This window comes from Thermobia domestica, chromosome 9 (genome assembly GCF_964235325.1).
Source record: "Thermobia domestica chromosome 9, izTheDome1.hap1.1, whole genome shotgun sequence".
Classification (NCBI taxonomy): Eukaryota; Metazoa; Arthropoda; class Insecta; order Zygentoma; family Lepismatidae; genus Thermobia; species Thermobia domestica.
This window is the reverse complement of record NC_137462.1, coordinates 246,956,527-246,982,077: the sequence shown is the minus strand read 5'-3', so window position 1 is coordinate 246,982,077 and position 25,551 is coordinate 246,956,527.

Sequence of the window (25,551 nt, the reverse complement as noted above, 5' to 3'; positions counted from 1 at the left end):
GTAATATTGCACCAAGGGCGCTGTATATATATATTAATTATTCCCTTTGTCGCCCTTGATTGTATAGGACGTCTTCGATAGAACAAAAAAGGATGTAATATTGCACCTAGAGTGCTATATATATATATATATATATATATATATATATGAATTATTCCTTTTGTTGCCCTTGATTGTATAGGACGCCTTCGATAGAACAAAAAAGGATGTAATATTGCACCAAGGGCGCTGTAGACATTAATTATTCCTTTTGTCGCTCCTAATTGTATAGGGGCGCCTTCGATAGAACAAAAAAGGATGTAATATTGCACCAAGGGCGCTGTATATATATATTAATTATTCCCTTTGTCGCCCTTGATTGTATAGGACGCCTTCGATAGAACAAAAAAGGATGTAATATTGCACCTAGAGTGCTATATATATATATATATATATATATATATATATATATATATATATATATATATATGAATTATTCCTTTTGTTGCCCTTGATTGTATAGGACGCCTTCGATAGAACAAAAAAGGATGTAATATTGCACCAAGGGCGCTGTATATATATATTAATTATTCCCTTTGTCGCCCTTGATTGTATAGGACGCCTTCGATAGAACAAAAAAGGATGTAATATTGCACCTAGAGTGCTATATATATATATATATATATATATATATATATATATATATATATGAATTATTCCTTTTGTTGCCCTTGATTGTATAGGACGCCTTCGATAGAACAAAAAAGGATGTAATATTGGACCTAGAGTGCTATATATATATATATATATATATATATATATATATATATATATATATATATATTAATTATTCCTTTTGTCGCCCTTGATTGTATAGGGGCGCCTTCGATAGAACAAAAAAGGATGTAATATTGCACCAAGGGCGCTGTAGACATATTAATTATTCCTTTTGTCGCTCCTGATTGTATAGGGGCGTCTTTGATAGAACAAACAAGGATGTAATGTTGCACCAAGGGCGATGCATATATATTAATTATTCCTTTTGTCGCTCCTAATTGTATAGGGGCGCCTTCGATAGAACAAAAAAGGATGTAATATTGCACCAAGGGCGCTGTAGACATATTAATTATTCCTTTTGTCGCTCCTGATTGTATAGGGGCGTCTTTGATAGAACAAACAAGGATGTAATGTTGCACCAAGGGCGATGCATATATATTAATTATTCCTTTTGTCGCTCCTAATTGTATAGGGGCGCCTTTGATAGAACAAAAAAGGATGTAATATTGCACCAAGGGCGCTGTATATATATATTAATTATTCCCTTTGTCGCCCTTGATTGTATAGGACGCCTTCGATAGAACAAAAAAGGATGTAATATTGCACCTAGAGTGCTATATTATATATATATATATATATATATATATATATATATATATATATATATATATTAATTATTCCTTTTGTCGCCCTTGATTGTATAGGGGCGCCTTCGATAGAACAAAAAAGGATATAATACTGCACCAAGGGCGCTGTAGATATATTAATTATTACTTTTGTCGCCCCTGATTGTATAGGGGCAACTTCGATCGAACAAAAAAAGGATGTAATATTGCACCTAGAGTGCTATATATATATATATATATATATATATATATATATATATATATATATATATATATATGAATTATTCCTTTTGTTGCCCTTGATTGTATAGGACGCCTTCGATAGAACAAAAAAGGATGTAATATTGCACCTAGAGTGCTATATATATATATATATATATATATATATATATATATATATATATATATATATATATATATATATATATATATTAATTATTCCTTTTGTTGTCCTTGATTGTATAGGGGCGCCTTCGATAGAACAAAAAAGGATGTAATATTGCACCAAGGGCGCTGTAGACATTAATTATTCCTTTTGTCGCCCCTGATTGTATAGGGGCGTCTTTGATAGAACAAACATGGATGTAATGTTGCACCAAGGGCGATGCATATATATTAATTATTCCTTTTGTCGCTCCTAATTGTATAGGGGCGCCTTCGATAGAACAAAAAAGGATGTAATATTGCACCAAGGGCGCTGTAGACATATTAATTATTCCTTTTGTCGCTCCTGATTGTATAGGGGCGTCTTTGATAGAACAAACAAGGATGTAATGTTGCACCAAGGGCGATGCATATATATTAATTATTCCTTTTGTCGCTCCTAATTGTATAGGGGCGCCTTCGATAGAACAAAAAAGGATGTAATATTGCACCAAGGGCGCTGTAGACATATTAATTATTCCTTTTGTCGCTCCTGATTGTATAGGGGCGTCTTTGATAGAACAAACAAGGATGTAATGTTGCACCAAGGGCAATGCATATATATTAATTATTCCTTTTGTCGCTCCTAATTGTATAGGGGCGCCTTTGATAGAACAAAAAAGGATGTAATATTGCACCAAGGGCGCTGTATATATATATTAATTATTCCCTTTGTCGCCCTTGATTGTATAGGACGCCTTCGATAGAACAAAAAAGGATGTAATATTGCACCTAGAGTGCTATATATATATATATATATATATATATATATATATATATATATATATATATATATATATTAATTATTCCTTTTGTCGCCCTTGATTGTATAGGGGCGCCTTCGATAGAACAAAAAAGGATATAATATTGCACCAAGGGCGCTGTAGATATATTAATTATTACTTTTGTCGCCCCTGATTGTATAGGGGCAACTTCGATCGAACAAAAAAAGGATGTAATATTGCACCTAGAGTGATATATATATATATATATATATATATATATATATATATATATATATATATATATATATATATATATGAATTATTCCTTTTGTTGCCCTTGATTGTATAGGACGCCTTCGATAGAACAAAAAAGGATGTAATATTGCACCTAGAGTGCTATATATATATATATATATATATATATATATATATATATATATATATATATATATATATATATATATATATATATATATATAGATATATATATATATATATTAATTATTCCTTTTGTTGTCCTTGATTGTATAGGGGCGCCTTCGATAGAACAAAAAAGGATGTAATATTGCACCAAGGGCGCTGTAGACATTAATTATTCCTTTTGTCGCCCCTGATTGTATAGGGGCGTCTTTGATAGAACAAACAAGGATGTAATGTTGCACCAAGGGCGATGCATATATATTAATTATTCCTTTTGTCGCTCCTGATTGTATAGGGGCGCCTTTGATAGAACAAAAAAGGATGTAATATTGCCCCAAGGGCGCTGTAGATATATTAAATATTCCTTTCGTCGCCTTGATTGTATAGGGGCGCCTTCAATAGAACAAAAAAAATGGATGTAATATTGCACCAAGGGCGAAGTAGATATATTAATTATTCCTTTTGTCGCCCCTGATTGTATAGGGGCGTCTTTGATAGAACAAACAAGGATGTAATATTGCGCCAAGAGCGCTCTAGATATACTAATTAATCCTTTTTTCGTCCCAGTGTGTATAGGGGGGCCTTCGATAGAACAAACAAGGATCTCCTGAGCTACCGCGCAGGAAACAGATCCCGGAAAGACTAGAACACTCGCAGACATTCGCGAAAAATTACCAATTCACACCGCAGAAGAGAAATTACGCGCAACCTATTATGAATGTTTGACAATATCATTTGCAAAATTTGGTCGATTCCATCAGTTTGAATTGAAGAAGTATCGTGCAATAGAGAATGTAATTCTGGAAGGTAATTTTTCGCAAGACATTAATGACATTTTAAAAGAATACCATGTCAATTAGGACCAACTACAACTACAGATGCAACAGTTATTCACCAATATTCCCACATCAAAAAAATCTGAGAGACCTGCTTGAGAAGTTCAAGGAATTCTATTAAGAAACAAGAGACTTGTTTCCTGAAGTGTTGAAAGTCCTTCGTTTCCTGCTTGTCATCCCGGTGCCATCCGCAACTGCCGAGAGAAGTTTTTCAATGTTGCGGCATCTCAAAATTTATCTGAGGTCCACAATGACCCAGGAGAGCTTGACTCAATCGACGTGAAGAAACTGTATAGAGAATTCACAAATAGCTCCTACCGTGCAACTGTCTTCGGAAAAGTGTGAATTCTGCTCTTTGAAGTGTGTAGTTTTTGTGTCGAAATGAGCTATAGGATAACAGTGGCTCGTTATTTTTTACATTGAACATTTAATCAAATTGAAACTATATTATTCCGTTCTTCTCAAATATATTAAAAGTTGGATGTTACGTACGCAAGGGCTCAAAAAACGGCTTTTAAAAAAGATTTTCAACCGCTTTTATGCCTGTCAAATTTTGAACTTTTTTTTTTTTTTAATATTTCAATTTTAATGAAGAAAGTACTTTCCACATTTGTTCCCCATTATAAGAAGAAAAATATACTTAATTACTGCATTCTGAAGAAAAATAAATATGAGAAGTTCAACAATCAAGAATAATCGATCAATCATAAGAAAAAGAAGGGCAAATATATTAACCCTTTGGGGACTTTTGAACCATGGCGTCGACCTTCGGAATTTACCTTATAAATCTCTAGTAAAGCTTTTCGCACCGCTTTTTTTGCATTCATTTAAGCGGGGAAGCACCAAAGAATGTGTTTCATGAGAATTTTGCAGTCACGCGTCCGATGCCTGGGGGCAGTGACGTCATAAACATGAACGAAGGAAGAAAGAAAAGGATACGTTTTAGAGCTTTTTTTTAACACATCGCTATTAATCCTAGGATCATGGTCCATAACTAGTTGTGTTCGTAATAAAAAATGTTTCCAACTGTACTACTCAACTGTCCCTATTGTGTACCAGAAGCAAGAATATTCCGCCCAAAGTTGAAAAAGGGATTTTTCAGATCTTTTTCTTTTTTCGGGAATTCCTCCCCTCAGGGACATGTGAGTGGTACCGTTTAAAACCTACTACTATTCCAAAAAAAGCAAGGTACAAACCATGATAGTAGGGTAAATAGCGATTTAAAAAAAAATCTGACTTTTTTCCCTAATATAATTTTTAGTCAACATGTTTAGTAAAGTAGCTATAGGTCATCCCTATTTGTCGTAGGATCATGGTCTGTACCTCATTTTGTTCGTAATAATGCAACGTAGCCAACAATACCACTACCATTGCGCTGTCATGTACCTGAGAAGATAAGATTCCGAGAAAGTTAATTTTTGAAAATTTGAATTTCCCGCTTTTCTTTGTACATTTTGGGCGGAAATTTCTCCCCTTAGGTACATGTTATGGACATGCAAGTGATACGATTTAAAACGCTGGCTTATTACAAACAAAAAGGTACAAACCATCTTAGAATAAATAGTCTTGGTGCTAGAGGTGATTTACTAAATTTCCCTCCCCATTTTTGGGTAATAGTTACTAATGTATTGTTATTCTATAAGCTCTAGCCAAGGCTCTAGCGTCAAGAGTGTTCATTGTAGGACCATTGTTTGTACCTTATTTTGTTTGTAATGAAGTATTGTTCCGAACTGTACCACTGCCATGGCACTAGCATGTATCTGGGGGAAGAAATTCTCACAAAGGTTATCTTTTCCTGACAAAAATCTCTTTTTCCCAATCTAAGCGGGATTTTTTCACTTCTGGAACATGATGGGGAAATTTGAATGGTACATTCGGAAACATTCCTTCATTACAAATACAAAGAGTTACGAACTATGATCCTACGATAAAAAGTCTTGACACTAGAGCTTGTTGAATAACAATAGTAGATATTAGGAAAAAATAGTAAATGAATTTCAGCACCAAGACTATTTACCCCAGTATCATGGTTCATGCCTTGTTTTGTTTGGAGTGAAGCAAAGTTTTTTTTGTAACATTCGCATGTCCATGTTGTGTACCGGAGGGAAGAAATTCGCAGGAAACGGGGACGTTTTTTTTAAAAAAATAATTTTTTACCAATTTGGACAGGAATTTGCCTTCGGTACATATTAGGGAAATTTACAAATTAGGAAAACACTGTTTCATTCCAAATAAAACGGGATACGAATCATGATTCTACGATAAATAGTCTCGACGCAATAGGTGCTTGACTGGAAGTCTAAAATTTACTTAAAAATGTGGGAATCTCAAAAGGGTTAATATATAAGGTTTTCTAGTTCGAACGAATTGTTTGTACAGTTCTTAGAATAATGTTTAACGACAAAAAACTTTTAGTGAAAAGTTAGTGGTGGGAACAATAACTGTTCTGAGTAGTGGTTTAAGGTCTCGAAAAAAATTTAAAAAAAAACGAATCTTTTTTCCGTGCTTTTTTTGGCTTGGGATTTTTTTCTTTTAATATTTCATATGTAGTGAAGAAACAACAGTGTATTCCAGCTTTCTTTTCCCCATCATAGTCTAACTTTTTAAAAAAAATAAATAATGTATTCTGAAGAAAAATAAAAGGTAAGAGCCACCGCACTAAGCTTTGTTGCTTCAGTTCCTTAAACTAAATCATGTTATGCTGCTGCTATTAGTGAAACACTTTCTTCTGAAATATGAACAAAATTATGAAACCTTTTAGGCTCTAATATTAAGTATTGAAGAGTATCTGAAACAATAGTGTTTCTGGAACGACGGTGACAGTCTGTCTGCCAGTTTGACTGTGAGCAACCCAAACAACACATTTCAAGATGTATAAATTTTAAGAGCTTGATATCATGGTTAGGCCACCAATGTGGGACTTACGAGATCCTAGTTGTGTCAAAAGAGCGAAAATTTCCGTTTTCTTTCCTAAAGCCGTTTTTTTAAATGAAAATAAAGCACGTCTCAAAAATCCGGCAATTTTGCATCTCTAGTCCGGTATATCAATACAAAGTGCAGTTCAATCTATGTACTGAAACATTTGAAGATTAATGTGGTGTGAAAGTAAAATAAGAAAAGTGTGTTGTGAGAATCTGTTGATCACTTTAGAAAAAAAAATTGTGGTTGGGATATGTCTTCAGCCTCTGGAGAGTGAGAATGTGACTTTAGTGCCGAACGTATACGGAACAATCTTGTCGTACTATTTAGTGATTAGTTAATAGTAAACTGTACTTCATAAGTATCCCGACGCAAATCAAATGGGGTCTACTAATCTTACTAATGTACGACTCTTGTGTTGAATGAATGCATTGGGTGGGTGAAGAAGCTGTCTTTACTTCAAGTAAGTCTAATATTTTAATTTTTCAAATACATAGCTGTTCTCGTAAATTACAATCATTTTTCCACACACACGAAAAAAAATACATAACAGTAATACTGTAAAGATTAGTGGAAATTACGCACTGTAATGGGGGGCGCTGTTGAGAGAGGGGCGCAACAAAAATACTTGCCCCCTCCTATATTTGAAATGTTGTTACGCGGCTGGGTGATACTGTCAATTTTGTTAATGCATTTAAAGACAAACTTTATGTTCATCTAGTTTCAACAAACGTTTTTCAAGTAATCAATCTCAACCATCTCTACCAAGACGAACGTTGGTCACCCAGACACTCGCTGCATCCCCCTTCAGTCTCACATCGCCCAGCTCAATCACACACATACACAGACTGTTCACAAGTACAGAGAGGGGAAGGGGGAAAGCTGTCTGCATGTACACTCATGTCCAAGATTATTGTCGCATGTCTATAAATATGTTGTTGTAGGAATATAATTTGATAACGAATTCGTAACATATTTCTTATAATGTTAGTATGTTTATAATCGGCAAAGACATGTATGTGGCAAATTTCATGTCAAAAGAGGAGTAAATAAGAACAATAAAACTAAAATGAAACTTTCTTGTCCATTTAGCAATATTTTGTTTTACTCATTCTAACTTTATTTATAATTCTTTAAACACGTATTTATAATTCTTTTCCTATGAAATTTACCACAAATATACATTTATTGATTATACACATAGTATCAGTATTAAAAGTATCCTGCAAAATCATTATCAAACTATATTCTTACAAATAAGACAATTATAGATATGCGACAATCATTCTGGATATGAGTGTACGTATCATAATGACAGGTCAATCACATACAGTATGCAGAAGGAGAGAGAGGGGAAGCTGCCTGTATACTAGCATCACCATCACTTTCTCTTTCTTTCTGAGTAAGCTGGTTAATTCTATGAGAAAAATCAAGCAAGGCACGCTCTATAACGGAGCTGCGCGAAAAGCTCAGTTAGTCTCCTGACTTCAAGCAAGAAGGATGTACGACGATCATGTTCTGTATATAGTATATGAATTCGCATGAAGCATATGAAAAAATGAATGAATAAAGAAATGTTCCTTCCTTCCCTGTTCCTTTTCTACCTTTCAAACTCCTCCATGGCTTACTGTGCAAGCCCTTAACCTGGGAATTTTTATTCCTACGAAACATAATTTCTAATCCCACTCATTGAGTGTTCGATTCCCATTGGGTTTTATTTTTCTAATCCACCTTACAAGATCACGATGTCTTTTCAGACTATTACCAACGAGTAATATTTTACATATTACGAATGAATAAAGAAATGTTTCTCCCTTCCAAAAAGAAGCAATCCATTAAAAATTACAGGAGCAGGGTTCTAAAGTATTGAAGCGGTCCTGGAACGGTCCTACAACTATTTTCTACAGGTTCATGGTCCTAAAACAATTAAAAGGGTCCTGAAGGGCCCTACAATTATTTTCTATAGGGGCAGGGTCCTAAAACCATTCAAGGGGTCCTGGAAGAGCCCTAAAACCATTGGAGGAATCTAGAACCATTTTAACAACAAGTACTATTGTAAATAATACGAATGAAATAAAAAAAGATAGGGGCAGGGTCCTAAAAACGGAGGAGTACTGGAAGGGTCCTACAATTATTTTCTACAGAGGCATGGTCCTAAAACCATTGGAGGGGTCCTGGAACCATTTTAACAACGAGTATAATTTGGGAATAATACGAATGAAAAAAAGGCGTACAGGGTCCTAAAACCATTGGAGGGATCCTGGAAGGGTCCTACAATTACTTTCTACAGAAGCAGGGTCCTAAAACCAATGGAGGGTCCTGGAACCATTTTAACAACGAGTATTGTTGTAAATAATACGAATAAATTAAAAAGTACAAGGGTACTCTTCAGGTACACATCTCAAGCCTTGGACCATGATCTTAATGAAGTCAAAGATCATTCACATCCCAAATGTCATTCACACATTTTAGAAATCGTCACCTACTTTCAACCATGTACCACTTAACAAGACAACACTTTCTATACCAGGTTAACATCACAGAAACCATTACAATTACGAAATTTACCGTTAGGGCGGTATCCTTTTACCACCTTTTAATATCAGTATACTACTGCATTAAACTTTCCAACAACGCAACTACTTTGAAAGCACACGGATCATAGCTATTTGTCTCAGTGGCGGAACTTTCTGCCCTGTACCCGCCCTTTTAATTTCCTCTTTGTGGAAGCTTATCAGCGTCTATATCTTTTCGACAACTTAATTTTACAGTGGTGTCAACAAAATGCAAATGAAATTATAGTATCACTAAACACAGAGTGTGTCCATATTTTTCTCACGACCTCATACGTTGGTCTGATAATAGTCACATACAGAAGAGACAGTCAATGTTACTAAGGGTTGCATTGCAGAAAATGACGTAGATAATAGGAAAATAACAATTTGAGAGACATTTACTTTTATATTGTCTAATTTGCTTTTTATATCTCTTTATTCTTTATATATATACATGTGTATGAATTCTCCTTTACCTGGGGGCCGCGGTGGCTCAGTGGTAGAGCGTTCATCTCTGGTGCTTGGGGTCCCGGGTTCGATCCCAGCCCCCGCCAAGTGAACTTTGTGGTGGACAAACTCCGCGTGCGTGGGTTTTCTCGGGGTTCTCCCGTTTCCTCCCACTTTATTCATTCCACCATTTCATTCATTATTCATCATCACCGTCTCCTTTAGCCTAACCGGCATAACCGTGGGACGTAAAACTTAAAGATTTCATTTCATTTTTTCTCCTTTACCTGCTTATGATGCTATTGAAACTTGAAAGTGGACAATTTGATACTCAGTTCTGATAATGAAAATGAACATGGAAGGCTTTTTAGTGCACTGATCAGCAAACGTCGCAGCACCCGGTCCTGGACAAAGACAACGACGCAATTATTTTACAATAAATATGGAACAACATCGAATATGTTAGTTCCCGGCTGAATTCCCCTTGTACGCACGAAAGGAGCGTTAGTAAGTTGGAAGGATATAGATGGACAAAACTCAGCTACCTGGGGAAAGCATCTAACGTGTAGATTCTGATATCTGGAAAAACTGTGGAGCTCGGCAGCAGGCCGAATAACAAAGAGGAGATATCCACATAACCTACTATTGGTAGTCAGTTGCTGGGAATTGGAACCATTACACAACAGGAATAGAAATTTTATTTATTTCGAAGCGTTGGAAGTGGGTTTAAGCCTGTGTTCGGTAGTCTGAATTATTTTTTTTCTAAATTGTCAGTATTGGTTGCAAGATATTGAGTTAGTAGAATCTACATAATGTGCATGATAATTATTCAGTAAGCCTTGCCATTGAAACGACAGATTGTACATTTTCAGGGTATTTTCTCCATGAACAGGACGGCAGTGGCTTTAAGCGTCGGAGAGAATGCCATAGCACTGCGAAAATATTACTGTAGGATCTTAGATAGACTAATGTTACCTGGACTCCCAGTTCAGTTATAAATGATGCATATTACTTGGAGCCTCGTTAGTCATCCGTCAGTATCAGTTCAGTGTTATCTGGTGGCCAGATAATGCCGGTCACTGGTCTGTTAGTAATCGTCAAATAGTCAGCCGAAGAATTCCATCACCAGAAGTTTTTACCATCCTCAGTTCCTTTTGGCCTTAGAAACGGCCGGATCGGACTTCCAATTGAAGGACGCGAGAGAAGCCATCGTTATTAAACTACTTTTTCTAGCAATGATCGAAGTCCGTTGTAAATTGTATCTTCCACCGTCCCCTATTCAAACCAACTTCAGCTCCCTCGTCCAGAGATGGTCATCCTACCTCATTTTGCCCTCATGAGCGCCACCCTCACCTCACACTCATTTCAGTAGTTGAGGGTGAGGGCGTTGGAGGGTGAGGGCGTTGGAGGGTGAGGGGGCGATAACGTAATTGAGGGTGAGTGTGAGGGAGGGTGAGTGTGAGGGCGTCAATGGAGGGTGTGAGGGAGGGTGAGTGTGAGGGAGGGTGAAGGGAGGGCGTCAATGGAGGATGAGTGTGATGGAGGGTAAGGGTGTCAGTTGAGGATGAGTGTGAGGGAGGGTGAGTGTGAGGGCGTCAATGCAGGGTGAGTGTGAGGGAGGGTGAGGGGAGGGCATCAATGGAGGATGAGTGTGATGGAGGGTGAGGATGTCAGTTGAGGGTGAGTGTGAGGGAGGTGAGGGTGAGGGTAAGGGTTCATAAAATTAATTATCTTGCAATTTTTCATTTCTGGAAAATATGTTAGAAAATGTAATGTAGTTTTTTCTTAGAATTAATCGTCGTTCACAGAAAATCGTCTATCAATATTCCATCAGTTTCATAATCTTCATGCGCGAAGACAAGATGTTTCTCATGGCTATATTACTTTTCTATATTTATATATTTTCACTTTATAGAAATAATAATTACGAAATATAAAAATATCTACTGCAAGTTTTTGGCTACCGAAAATTTCAAAGTTTAACGAAAGTAACCCATTAAAAATACTAGAAGTTCTCAGGAAATAATGTTTTCTTTTTCATATATTCATTCAGAAGAGAAACTAATAAATATTCATATATTCATTCATTCTGAAATTGTAACTAAGAAAAAGCTTTATTTCTTCTTCTAAGTAAGAGAAAAATATATATAAGAAAAGTACAAAGCTGCAAGCCGCAATAAATAACTTTATATTTAATTATCAAATAAAAATATATTTCCTGCTTTTGGCTATATACGTACTTTTAGACTTCCAAACTACGCTATGCATATGAAAGGGAAGTCTTATAGAACGGCTTTGTCCGTCTGTGTGTCTGTCTGTCAACAGGTATCACATCAAAATCGGTGAGAGCTATTGACAAGCGGTTTTCGGGAATCGATCCAGCATCCCAATAATAGGTTGCATCTCGTTCAACAACCTCCTACTTAACAGGTACCCTCAAATCACCTTGGCAGTCATTCTGTTAAACCGGAAGTGGTAGAAATCGGAAATTTCTGGTTTCAAATTAAAGACCACGAGTAAAAAACCGTAATAGCGATCGAGAAACGGTTTTCGGAAATAGGTGGATATGAAAGGAACTACCTTAACTCCTGCATTTCTACTAAAACTGGAAGTGGTAGGATCCACTACTACTTCAGGTTTCAATATTTATTTTCTTAAACTTAAAAGGATAAGAGCTATCGACAAACGGTTTTCGGGAATCAATTCTGCATTGCCAGAATAGGTTCCATCTCTTTCAACAATCTTACTTAAACGGGAAGTGGTAGAGGTCGACCATATCTGGTTTCAACAAACATATTCATAACTCATAAACGAATATAAAACATAGCTAGCGATAAAGAGTTTTCAGAAATCGATTTAAGGTCTTAAGGGGACAAACCACCTGTACTCCTGTATTTCCACTAAAATCAGAAGTGGCATAAATTCACTACTACTTCTAGTTTCAACATTGATTTTCCTAGACCTAAAACGGTAAGTGCTATCGACAAGCGGTTTTCGGGAATCGATTCAGCATCCCAAGAATAGGTTCCATCTCTTTCACCAATCTTCGAGTTAAACCAGAAGCTATGTTGAACCACTTCTGGTTTCAACAATATTGGTCATAACTCAAAAACGGTAAGAGCTATTGAGAAAAGGTTTTCGGGAAACGATTCGTCGTTCCAATAAGGTCCCATCTCCTTCGACAATCTAATATTTAAACTGTAAGTGGTAGAAATCAACTACTTCCGGTTCTACTATTTCCAGTTTTACTAGTTTGGAAGTTTACCGTAGTTTCATACTGTAGAACGATACTCGCTTGTTCTATCATATAATTCTTGTGTTATCAAATACTAGGTTTATTACCAGGTACTCAATAATATTTATATATTTTCCCATTATAGGACCTAGAAAGTTGGAAAAAAATGAAATGAAATCTTTAAGTTTAACGTCCAACGGTTATGCCGGTTAGGCTAAAGGAGACGGTGATAATGAGAAATGAGTGAAATGGTGGAATGAAGAAAGTGGGAGGAAACGGAAGAACCCCGAGAAAACCCGCGAGCACGGTGTTTGTCCACCACAAAGTCCACACGGCACGGGCTGGGATGGAACCAGAGACCCCAAGCACCGGAGGTGAACGCTCTACCACTGAGCCACCGCGGTCCCCTTTATTTCTAAAAAAAAAAGTGGATATTTTGTGCGCATAGCCAAGGACGTACGCACGGGGTGGGTCCTTGAGGTCCGGAGCCACCTCGAAATACGGACTTTTTTGTCAATTTAGTCTAATTTTAGGTACAAAGTTTAGTAGCCAGAAATTGTGTTTGGACTCCCCGAAACGCCTTGGACCCCTCCCGAAATAAATTCTTGCGTACGTCTCTGCGCATAGCACTCAGAGCGGATTAAGGCTTTTGGGACCCTGGAAGCGACTATTTCAAAGGGCCCTATGTTACGAATAATTCCAGCGCATAACTTTTCTTTGCTGTCTTCCACAGCCTCATAGGCTTATCGAAACACCGAGGAGTATGCTGTAACATTTTAATGTGCTCTAAGTTTACAATAATTATTTTAATTACATTCATTATTGACAGTTAAATGCCTATATGCTTCAGTGTAACACATAAATGCCGAATACGAGCCAAATGGTCAACAGTCCCTGTAAAAACACTAATAAAGTAAAAGGAGAAAAATCATATACAAATAGTAAACCTGTAGAAGGTTACACGTGAGAAAAGTTCCGAATTTGAAGGTCTTCTGTGTGAATGATGTTTGAATTTATTTGTTTATTCATCACATCAACCAGTTTATTTATACACGACCGGCGGTGCCACGAAAGTCTGGTGTTTGCAAGCACGAGCCCAAGCTGGTAGAAGAAGACTTAACTCTAGCGATACCGCAAGCCTAGCGAGCGGGAAAAGAAATTAGCATGGATCTGAAGCCTATAATATAATAAGTTGATTGATGTATTTTAGTATTAAAGAGGGGGATTTTGGGGGACCCCCTGAGCCTGGGATCCATTAGCTCCGCATTTAATCCGCTCCTGATTGCAATCCAGGTTACTTAAGTTGTCACAATACCTATAGGCCTATTCACTGGGTCTGTTAAAAGCAATTGTGTCTGAGTGGTTTGATTCAACAACTTATTATTATTATTATTATTATTATTATTATTATTATTATTATTATTATTATTATTATTATTATATACATGCTACAAAATAGATTTACTGCTATACTGACACAGACTAAAGCTAGTTTTAAACAACGAACTTGCCTTAACAACAGAGTCACGTTCAATTTTTCCCATTGGCTGTACTACTCTCATTCATTATCTTTGTTAGCCCAAATACTTCGGATGGGACGGGAAGGTACAATGTGAAGAATGTCTAATGGAATTTCTCTATATGTCTAATGGAATTCGTACATCAGTGTATTTTTAGTTTAGTTCTTCCTTTCAATGCCACCGGAATGAATCACCAGGTCTTCCTGTCGGCAAAGAAAGAATGAATCACCAAAAGCTCTTGGGCTTGAGGAATGTTTATCGTATTTATGTTGGAATAATACTACGATAACGTTACTTTCAAGTTCTTCTTTCTAGATCTCAAAGGTTTATACTCCACCAGACAGAACAATACGTTATACTGCGTGCTCATTTCTGGTATGAAGATAAAAATAGTTTTCTTTTCAGAACTTTGAAGGCTCTTTATGACAAAGACTGTGAGCAAAACAGTGCCCGCCTCGAATCTTAATCCAGTGTCTACTGTGACTGTATACTAAAATAAAACTTGCCCTTCAATAATGTTTATATGGAATATGAGACTCTTGACTATGACTGCCTGCAGCAGAGAGCAAGAGGGGACAGTTCACCTCATCCTTGTATTTTTAAATAGCTTTGGTTCTTTGAAATATACCTCAAAAATATTCGATTTGTTATTTCCACATACTACCCAGCTTAATATACAATGTGTCAAAAAATCAATCTACTAAGTTTGGAACGTTATTTCTTATATCAAATGAAAAAAAAAAAAGTTTTGATGAACATACTGTAGGTAAAAAAAAAAAATCTCTTTTTTCAGATTTATAATCCGCCAAAAATGAGGAAAATCACGTTTTAAAAACACTCTAGCACAAAAGTTATGGAGTCTATCGCACGTGATTCTACGGATTTCGCAGGAACTTGTATGCGCTAGTAATAATTATTTGTGTGTAACAGTCTTCTGGTATCCACGAAAAGAGTACCCAGTTAGTATTTAAAAGTGTATCCTCGTACACTAAGTTACTTTTTACAAATCGTTACGTTAATATCAGGGGATTGTGAAACGTGGGTATTTAGATAAGAGGGAATACTAGGTATTGCCTAATTTTTTCAACCGCTTGCGAAAAGGTCCCATTATTTTTAAGCTAGGGCGTTTTAATTCTTTTTCGGCTTATAATACTGAAAGAACTTGTTTTAAGACCTATATGTATTAAAACGTTTTACTTTCATTTGATATAAACACTCATCTCCCGAAGTTTCAGTTGATTTTTTGACACCCTGTATTAATACTAGGCTTGTATACAAATTTAAAATAACACTGGCACATGAATTCACAGATATATATGGAAACCTCATAGATTATATGGTAATTAATGTGAAATATGTAAGCATCTCGTAAATCCATCTTTGATGCTCTCAAGTCGAAATTAATTTGACAAAATTACAGATGTACATGAAAAATTAGTGTGTTAGAGCTGAGAAGAGTGGAGGAAGAATAAAACACATTTCTTGCAAATTGCCTGTCCTCATACTGAATTTAGGCCCCCACCAAAAAGCCTCGGACTGAAAAAAACGAAAGGATTTTTTAGCGGAAAAAAGTAATGAAATTGGTAGGTGGAAAGGTGAAAAAAAGCACCATTTTTGGTTTAAATTTGGTGGAATGAAAACTATCTTAATTAATAACACAGTTTCACAAGGGTCATATTTCTGTAATAATTCACTACTCTGAATTCAAATGTGAAATTAGAATTTCGCTACCAAGCATAGTTTTTCAGTAATACAGGGTGTCCTATAAGTACATGACACTGCTAAATATTAAGAATATTGACGGCATGTACGGTATGTATACATATATACAGAACACGGCGTATACTTAGAAAAGGAAATTTCCAATGTAATATCTGGGAACACTATCAGTTTCGATTTTCAAAGATTAACAAGATTTTCCACCAGTGTTTTATTCTTCCAATGAATCCAATCTGATACTGACTTTGATTCTTGTGAGGTTAAGCTGTTACTTCTACTTACTTAAAACTCATGTCTTCATGAATGAGAAATCAAGAAAAACATGAACCAGTATGTTATCAGATGACAGTGGCGTAGCGTTAAGTTTCGCAATGGAAATGAAATGAAATGAAATCTTTGAGTTTTACGTCCCACGGTTATGCCGGTTAGACTAAAGGAGACGGTGAAGATGAGTAATGAATGAAATGGTGGAATGAAGAAAGTGGGAGGAAACGGGAGAACCCCGAGAAAACCCACGCACACGGTGTTTGTCCAGCACAAAGTCAGTTTCGCAATGGGTAGACAGTATATTTTATATATATATATATATATATATATATATATATATATATATATATATATATATATATATATATACAGATAGAGAGAGAGAGAGAGTTCAGTGCTCCACGATTATGCTCCGAGACTAAGGCAAATAGTGATGAGTTGGATGATAGTGGTGGAGTGACGACAGTGGGAGAGAACGGGAGAGAATCTCGAGAAAATCTACTCACACAGTGTTTGTCCCGTATAAAACCAACTTGGTGGGATTTGGAATCTAACCAGGGACCCTACGCGTCAGAGGTGACTGCTCTACCACTGAGCTACCGATGCATCTCTTTAAATACTTATTACAAAAAGTTCCCATTTACATTATCCCATAATACCAATAGCTTTAGACTTTTCGATTTAACCCGACCATTTTCTTTATTTATTTTGGATTATTTGGAGTTTAAAACCTCATACCACTATTGAGATAGTTTGACGTCTCTTGTAACCTGAAATCCACATGTTTATACTCCACATATATCCAATATATGAAAATTATCAACTATATAATCTATTATTTGGGGCCGCGGTGGCTCAGAGTTGCATGGATTCTTTGGTTCCATCCCAGTTTGCGCCAAGTGAATTTTGTGATGGACAAACACCGTGTGTGGGGTTTTCTTGTGGTTCTGCCGTTTCCTCCCACTTTCTCCATTCATTTCTCATTATCGCCGTCTCCTTTAGCTCAGCCGACATAACCGTGGGACGTAAATCTCAAAGATTTCATTTCATTTTTAGTCTATTATTAGAAAGAGCAGACACATGGTTCAAAATATCGCATCGATATCCAGAACCTAATAAAATTCTGAGTTTACGGTTTTTACTTCCTGATGAAAACCTCTGAGTGAAGAAAATTATAGGAGCTCTGTTTTAATAATAATTTCCGAAAGGAACATTTTCAATGTAACAATTTTTAGATTTTCATATATATATATGTGAAACTCCTAACAAAATTTCGTTAGAAACTAATTTTCGGGGAACGAACAGAATGGCAGGAGGACAAAATGGCAGGGGACATAATGGCAGGAAATAATGGCAGGAGGACAAAATGGCAGAGGACGAAATGACAGGCGGACGAAATGGCAGGGGACGAAATGGCAGGCGGACGAAATGGCAGAGGACGAAATGGCAGGAGGACATAATGGCAGGAAGTCAATTTGAATTGTCGGGTTTTAAACTATTTTGTTTCTTGCTTGATAAATGAAGATTTCAACATAAATTTTCGCTTTATTCATTATGCTCCAAAATTCGAACTGCTAATAATATTTCAATTCTAATTGACAGTCATCTACAAACACCTTACTATTGCAAGCTTTCTATTTATACCAGCAGTGTCTTAATGAAAGAAATTAGTTTTAGTCGTTTTCTTTTTTATATATATTATTTAAGATCTTTTCGGATATTACTAGAAGGAAGCAGCTTTTATCTTTATTTCTCACTGTGATCTGTGTATGCTCAAGTGAAGACAAACAGTTTCAAAAGTTATTGAAGTTATTTGCAAAAGATTTTAAGTAACAAGCAAAAAAAAAAAAAAAAAAAGGGAAAATACATACATCCTCCATATTAACTTTCGAATAAACTAACCTCGGTATTGTACAAAGGATCAGATACTTTCTGTGGCAAAGAAAACGAATTAAAATTGGTCGATTCGACTCGTTCCGAAGTTTTTGACGAGAGGATATGTAGGATGTGTACTCATTATTTTCTGGTGACTGTCTCTAGTATTTTTAAGTCTATAAAACATGCATAGGGACAAATTCAAGGGAAGCTCGGGGCAAAAATCATCGGAGGAAACAAATTGTAGAGTACTTACAAGAAACACTAGAACTTTCGGTTTTCAAAATATAGGATATGATTAATTGTATATATGTAATATGCAATTTGATAAGGTAATAGTATGAACACAAGAAAGAGCATTTATCAACGTTTAAAGATACGCAAGTCATTACACAATTTACTTCATTAATAAATATGATTTAAGTGTCGTTATATCCAGGGTGCGAATTACCGGGGGGGATGAGGGGGATTTTCCCCCTCAATCACAGTTTATTCCCCCCAAAGAAGTCAGCTGAAGTATCCCCACCGAGGATGCTCGCTTTCCCCCTCAAACTATGCTTAGTATAACTCCAAATTTCACTAATTTTTGTTATTTCTTGTAAATTTAATCTTCTAGCTGTATTTCGAAATGATCGATGTAAACTGTTCAGTTTTGGTCATTTCTACTTACCACCTAATTACCCACTATTTTCAACGTTGTTTAGTAGAACTATATTATTATGACTACGGTTGTTACTTGCAACTGTACCTTCGTACCCTTCAGTTCGTCATCGTTTGTGAATTTGAATGTACTAATTGCGTATAACAAAGCTACATATAGATTTATAAATGTTCTTAGCGGTTGGCCAAGAAGAAGTAAACAAATAGCTTCTTCCACCATACTTGGCGAAGTTCGGATATGTCATATTCATCCTCTATATTCAGTGTTGCCACAGTCCTAGCTCTGAAGTGGGCTGAAAAATAGTACCAAATTGAAACAAAAAAGGGCTGAATTTTATACCAGGGCAATACACGGCTCTATAACATGAAACTGAAAGAGATAATGTTCTAGAACAATCCCCCCCTCCGCCTCTTCCAAGAGTACAAATCAACGTGTCGATATAGATCTATAAAATGCAGAAATGTTCGGGTATCTTTATATTCGTCAATATGGCGTCGCGTCACTAGTAAACAACTTAGCCCGCTAAGCCATCAATTATGTCAATGTATTTTTCGTGCTATTATTTTTAGTGTAGAATCTTTGCAATGACAAATTGTAGACTTAGTTGAGCACACGCTGGTCTTCTTCAGAATATTCAACACTTGATTCAACGTGTTTGTGTGGTTCTATTTTTTTTTTTAAGATTTGAAGAATATATTTCCACCACACTGTTTCCTTCTCGTCTCCTTCATTCGCAGTGCAGATGCGCCCATCTGGCGTGATTTCTATCCCAGTATAGTTCGAATTACGAATTTCCCACACAAAGTTCCTAGTGTTAAGTGGTGCAACGCCACAGAATGCAAGTTCAACAGTATTTTTTAAGAGTCCAAAACACAGTATAAGTAACGCGAGATGTAGCAAAATCTTACTGATACTGTAGAAAATGTGACAAGTATTTGTTAAATGGTGCTGAATTGGGTAGAATTGTACCAACTTTTTCACAAAAGGGGCTGAAAATTCCAGAGTGGTACCAACGGGCCAATGAATGATAAAAAGGGCTGAATTTGGTACAATTGTACCAAGTGTGGCAACACTGTCTATATTTGTATCGATTATCATCTTATTTTAATTTTTGTTATAACATGTTATTTCATTTTCCAGTGTACTCTTTGTTAGCACATGGTCTTCATTCCCTAGTAGGTTGTGTGTATGCAACTCAAAAGTTGCGTTTAATTTGTGATAATTAGCATAGTAATCACTGCTTTTACAGTTTACGGAAATGAACTTTTGAAACTGTACTCAAAATCTGAGATATAGGTATTCTCTCGTAAGCATACGCTGGGGGGATACGCTCCTAGTGAGCAGACATGTTAATGAAGGTGATTTTTAGGTGATTAAGCGAATAATTCAAGATTTGTTTCAGCATTTGTTAATACGACTGGTTCTCCGTGTCATTGTCCGTAGTAGAGGTAGGACAAACCCCTCGTAGTAGTTAAGTCTCATTGAGACGAGTTATGCTTAATTGAAAAATAAAGGTTTATTGCTTGATTAGAGCTATGTCCGCCATTTATGATTGTTTTTTATGTTATTTATTGAGTGAAAATATGTGTTTATTGACAATTTATGGCTGTGAAAGTTGAAATTCGTAGAAAATACAATTTGACTGAAGGTTATCTTGAAAAAATAAAACTTTATTGATGTTTTTGGTACGTTGTTTGATCATTTATTATTGACAATATGTGAAACGATGTTGGAAAAATCCTTGACACCTGAATTCTCAGAAATGAAGCCTGGAGCAGTCTACGACTTGATGGAAGGCTAAGTTGAAAATAAGGCTTTATTATTGGCTATATACGAATTCTTTGATGAATTCTTTAAAGATTTATCTATCTTTGTTGGAGGATACACCTGTGATTTTGTGTTGGAATTTATGACGTGACACTGTCCTTCACCCGAAAGGAGCCGTGAAAAAATTAGGATTGACCGTTAGATACAACCATCAGATTTAATTACAGAGTGACCTTCACATAAATACCAGAGTCCCCCTCAAAAAGATTTTGGAACACAATTGTGCAATTTAGTTACTGATAAAAAAGAAACTGTTAGGGATTATTGTCTACTTTTTAGAGAGCTTTGTGAAGATTGCATTCTAGATGTCCTTCAAGAAATTTTTTACTCCCTTACAGAAAAAAAAAGAGAAAATAAAACCCAAAGTTGACATTGAACTTGGAAAAGCTTTATGTATTGTTCCCCTTTTACGTAACAGTTAGGTTGTTACATGAATTTGTTTTCCTCAAGTTTTTGTAAAGATTGTATTGAAACGAAACATTCTTTCTTTTATTGTTTATGACTGCTGTAAAGAGACCCGCGCCGGATCCCATATTGCAACGCAAGGGTGGAAGGGGCGGAGGGGTGAACTGAGTTGCCCAAACTTGTTTTGACGGGAAGACCTGTTTACAAAAAATTGTTATTGTGAATGAATGAATATTAACACCTATGATTAAAAAATGTATATGCATTATGTAATGGCCATGATGTATGATGAAATCATTTTATGATTTGTAAATATTGTGCCGTATGGTTATATCACCTAGGTTAACTTATAACAATCATATCATAACAATCCCCTTATGATAAGTAAAATGTTGGAATGAAGAAAGTGAGAGGAAAACTCATGAGCAAGGTGTTTGCTCACTACAAATTTACTTGATTGGAAATCGAACCAAGATATTTCAAGCAGTGGAGATGTGGATTGTAGCAGCAATGCACTAAATACTTAGAAAATGTTTAAATAATTGTGCAACCTAGGATTTACCAACTATCAGAGAACAAGACTTTTTTCACTGTGGTACTAGCCCTTAGAAAGTGAGAGGAATCTTTATTTATTTAGATATTATTGATTGACACTTGTTTATGTTGAGTTTAGTAAAATGGTTTTGACGAGGAAATAAACTAAGAACCTCATATACTAGAGACTTCTTTACCACTGAGACTATATGAATTTATTAAGTTTAATGTCAGAGAATTATTCTGTTAGACTAATTTATATGAATCCATTTTTGTCGTAATATTTCCTTTATGAAAAAATAAAATAGCGGAATGAGAAATTGGGAGGAAACGGGGAACTTTAAGAAGACTTATGAACTTGATGCTGATTAGTACAATTTATATAATACATTTTTTTTTGTTATAAGAATACTAAAAAAATGATTTGGCCATGCTTGACATGAGAAAATCCACCAGCAGAGGTAGATGCTCTACCATTGAACTAGTTTGTACCATTATTAATTATATTAATTGGGTTCCGCATGAGCCGATTGATACAGAATTTTTATAACTAGATTTGATTTGTGTTGATTTTTAGATTAGTGTGTCTTTTAACAACGAGGCTATATGAGACATGAACCTACAGTTTTATCGTAGAATTTGAACTATACACCTCCACCGGGAATTGAACCCGGTTTTTATGCCAAAGGCTTCCGTCAGGAATTGAGTTACGTTATTTTGATTTAGATTAGTGTATCTTTTAGCAGTGCGGCTATATGAGACGTGAACCTACAGTTTTATCGTAGAATCCAAACTATATACCTCCGCCGGGAATTGAACCCGGTTTTCTACGCCAAAGGCACCTGTTGGGAATTGTGTTGAGTTGTGTTGATTTTTAGATTAGCGTGTTTTTAGCAGTGTGGATATATGAGACGTGAATTTACAGTTTTATCGTAGAATTTGAACTATACACCTCCACCGGGAATTGAGTTGATTTTGAGTTTAACTTTCCGTTTAGCAGCGAGGTTATATGAGACATGGACTTATTGATTAACGTAGAATCCAGACTATATACCTCCACTGGAAATCGAGTTATTTTAATTTTAGATTAGTATGTATTTTAACACCGAGGCTATATGAGACGTGGACCTACGTGGAATCCGAACCACATGAGCTCCCGCCGGGAATCGAACCCGGGTCTCCCACGCCAAAGGTACCCACCGGGAAACGAATTGGAAACGTTACACATACTATTGAAAATGAACTTAGGACCACATGTATTAAAGGCAAGCATGATGTAAGGAAAAAATAAGTGTTGAATGCATGGACATGTATGTTATGTGTACAGTAAATGCAATACAATGTTTGTTATGAAATTGATTAAAAATACATACTTGGTGAGGTTCTTAGAACATAATTAATTGCCATACTTTAATGAACTTTAGTTACACATATACTAATTATATAATGAGAGAAAAAATACTCACAGAATCTATAAAAGCCGATGGTAGACTATTGGGCGTCTTATTGCAGTTTGAAGGACAGGATTTCTTACCCTCGGAGTAAGAGGGAAGGTAGAATTGCTTCTTTTTCTTTTAATGTTGTTTGCAAACCATACCGTTATTGCTATGAGGGTTATCGTCCATATAGAATTCCAGAGAGAGAGAGAGAAAGAGAGAGAGAGAGAGAGAGAGAGAGAGAAAAAAAGTGGTTGTACAATCTTTTTAGAGGACCCTTTTTTATTATTATTGTATGGAATTGTGAAAATTGGCGTGGGTTTCTTCTGTTCAATATAAAAACTGAATTTTGAAGATTTTTGTCATTTCAAGTTAGTTGGATAGATTGTGACGGTGTTTTTGCTTCGAAGTTGTTTTTTATCGGCGCTACTTCATTTGTTCTTATATTTGAAAAGGTAAGTGGACTTCTGTCTTCTTAAATATATTCAGATAAAAATTCATTTTCATTAATTGATTACAAGATATGAAACATTTTTAATATTATTATTATTGGAAAATTTATCTTAGAGTAATTCTTGTTGATTGTATGAATTCATTTGGAAATCATTATCTTCTTTTTGTTTCATATCACATTTATTTTACCAAATACATGCAAGCTGACTTATAGTATCCTGAAAACATGGCATTTTGAGAAATAATTGGATTTTGTTTTTAATTTCTTAGACTTAGCTCATTGGAATGAAAAAATTTCTTCATTTTCGGAAAGGATTAATTTTATAATAAATATTCATTTGATTTTTCTTAGCACTGATTATTTTTTGTAATAGAAAAATTCAAATATAGTAATTCATTTTTTTTCTTTTTTAGATTATGTCATTTCCAGGAGTTTGAACCACGCTTCAGAAAGAATTACCAGGTAAGAAAAATAATATATTTCTTATTATCATTATATAATATGTAATGTTGAAGACATACAAATGTTTATTTTTCATGGAAGACCACAGAATGAAATCAATATTATTAGTTGGATATTAACCGTGTCTAGAATACATATTGCTTTTAAAGTTTAATTGAAAACAAACATTCATCATTATAGGTATTTTGCCTTTATTGATAGGGTACAGCTGAGAAGCTTCTATGCTCCACCGCTAACCTTTTTTGTTTTTTGCGTGCAATCTTTTTGTTTAATATTATCCATTAATTATAGTCTTCTTCGCCCCCTCCCTCTTTTTCCGTTATCATACCCTCTAGGATATCAGTCATGATAGATTATTTTCTTAGGCAATGTCATAACGAATTTCTCTTCCTAATAATGTCTAAAAAATGTTCTTTTCTCACACACCATTTCTAACATTCTGTTATTTCTTTTTGCTTTACCAAACTAATTCTTACCATTTTTTCTCCACATCTACATTTTGAAGGCTTTCAGTTGATTTTTTTCACCACTTAGGAAAGCGTAACAAGCATGAGGAAAACGTAAATTACAAACAGTAGACACCAAATCCATGTTTTTTAGCTATGAAATGAAATCAGTGCAGAGCTTTTTCGTATTAGTTGAATTGATATTTTATATTTGGACTGATCGAAAGACAAATGGTGTATTATTAAATCATGTTTTATATACGAACACATTTATAAAAAAATATCGAGTTATCAAGTTAATGCTCTTTTTTCACAACTAGACTATATGAAACGGGGACCTCAAGTGAAATCTAACTTTTTCTCGTGAACCACGTTAGGATTTTTTTTATGTTAACAACAAGTACAATAACTAAGTACGATTTTTGTGCAATAACTAGGCTATATGTGACGGGGTCCTAGTGATTAACATCGAATCTGAACTACATGGTTTTGCCGAGAATTGAACACCGCTCTTTTTCGGCAAAGGGGTGCACGATAACTAAGAAGTTACAAGTAAATTTTATGAAATTTTATGGAATGTTTTACAGAAGATTAAGATCGAGTTTTGAATTATAGGTCGGAATTACATCTATTTTAACACGTTTGTACAATATTGTCCTTCAGTGAGCATGCTATTTGTGGAAAGATATAAAGTGATAGTTGTTTGTGTGTATGATGGACCAAGATTTGATCATTTATTTGTTCTGAATGAAAGAAATCTTTATATTATTTTGTGAAAAATGGTAGATGTTAGATCCTGTATGTGATTACTAGGTTGTTTGAACAAAATATATCATAATATTTAGTGAATTTATCAGAAATAGTAATGAATTATTCATGGTAGATTAATCGATTTTTCTTTTTATATTTGGTCTTCCTGTTGGTGTTTTTTCCATATATTGACAGAATAATTAAATTGTTGAATAGATTTGAACGGTAATCACCAGTTATGGTATATACTGAT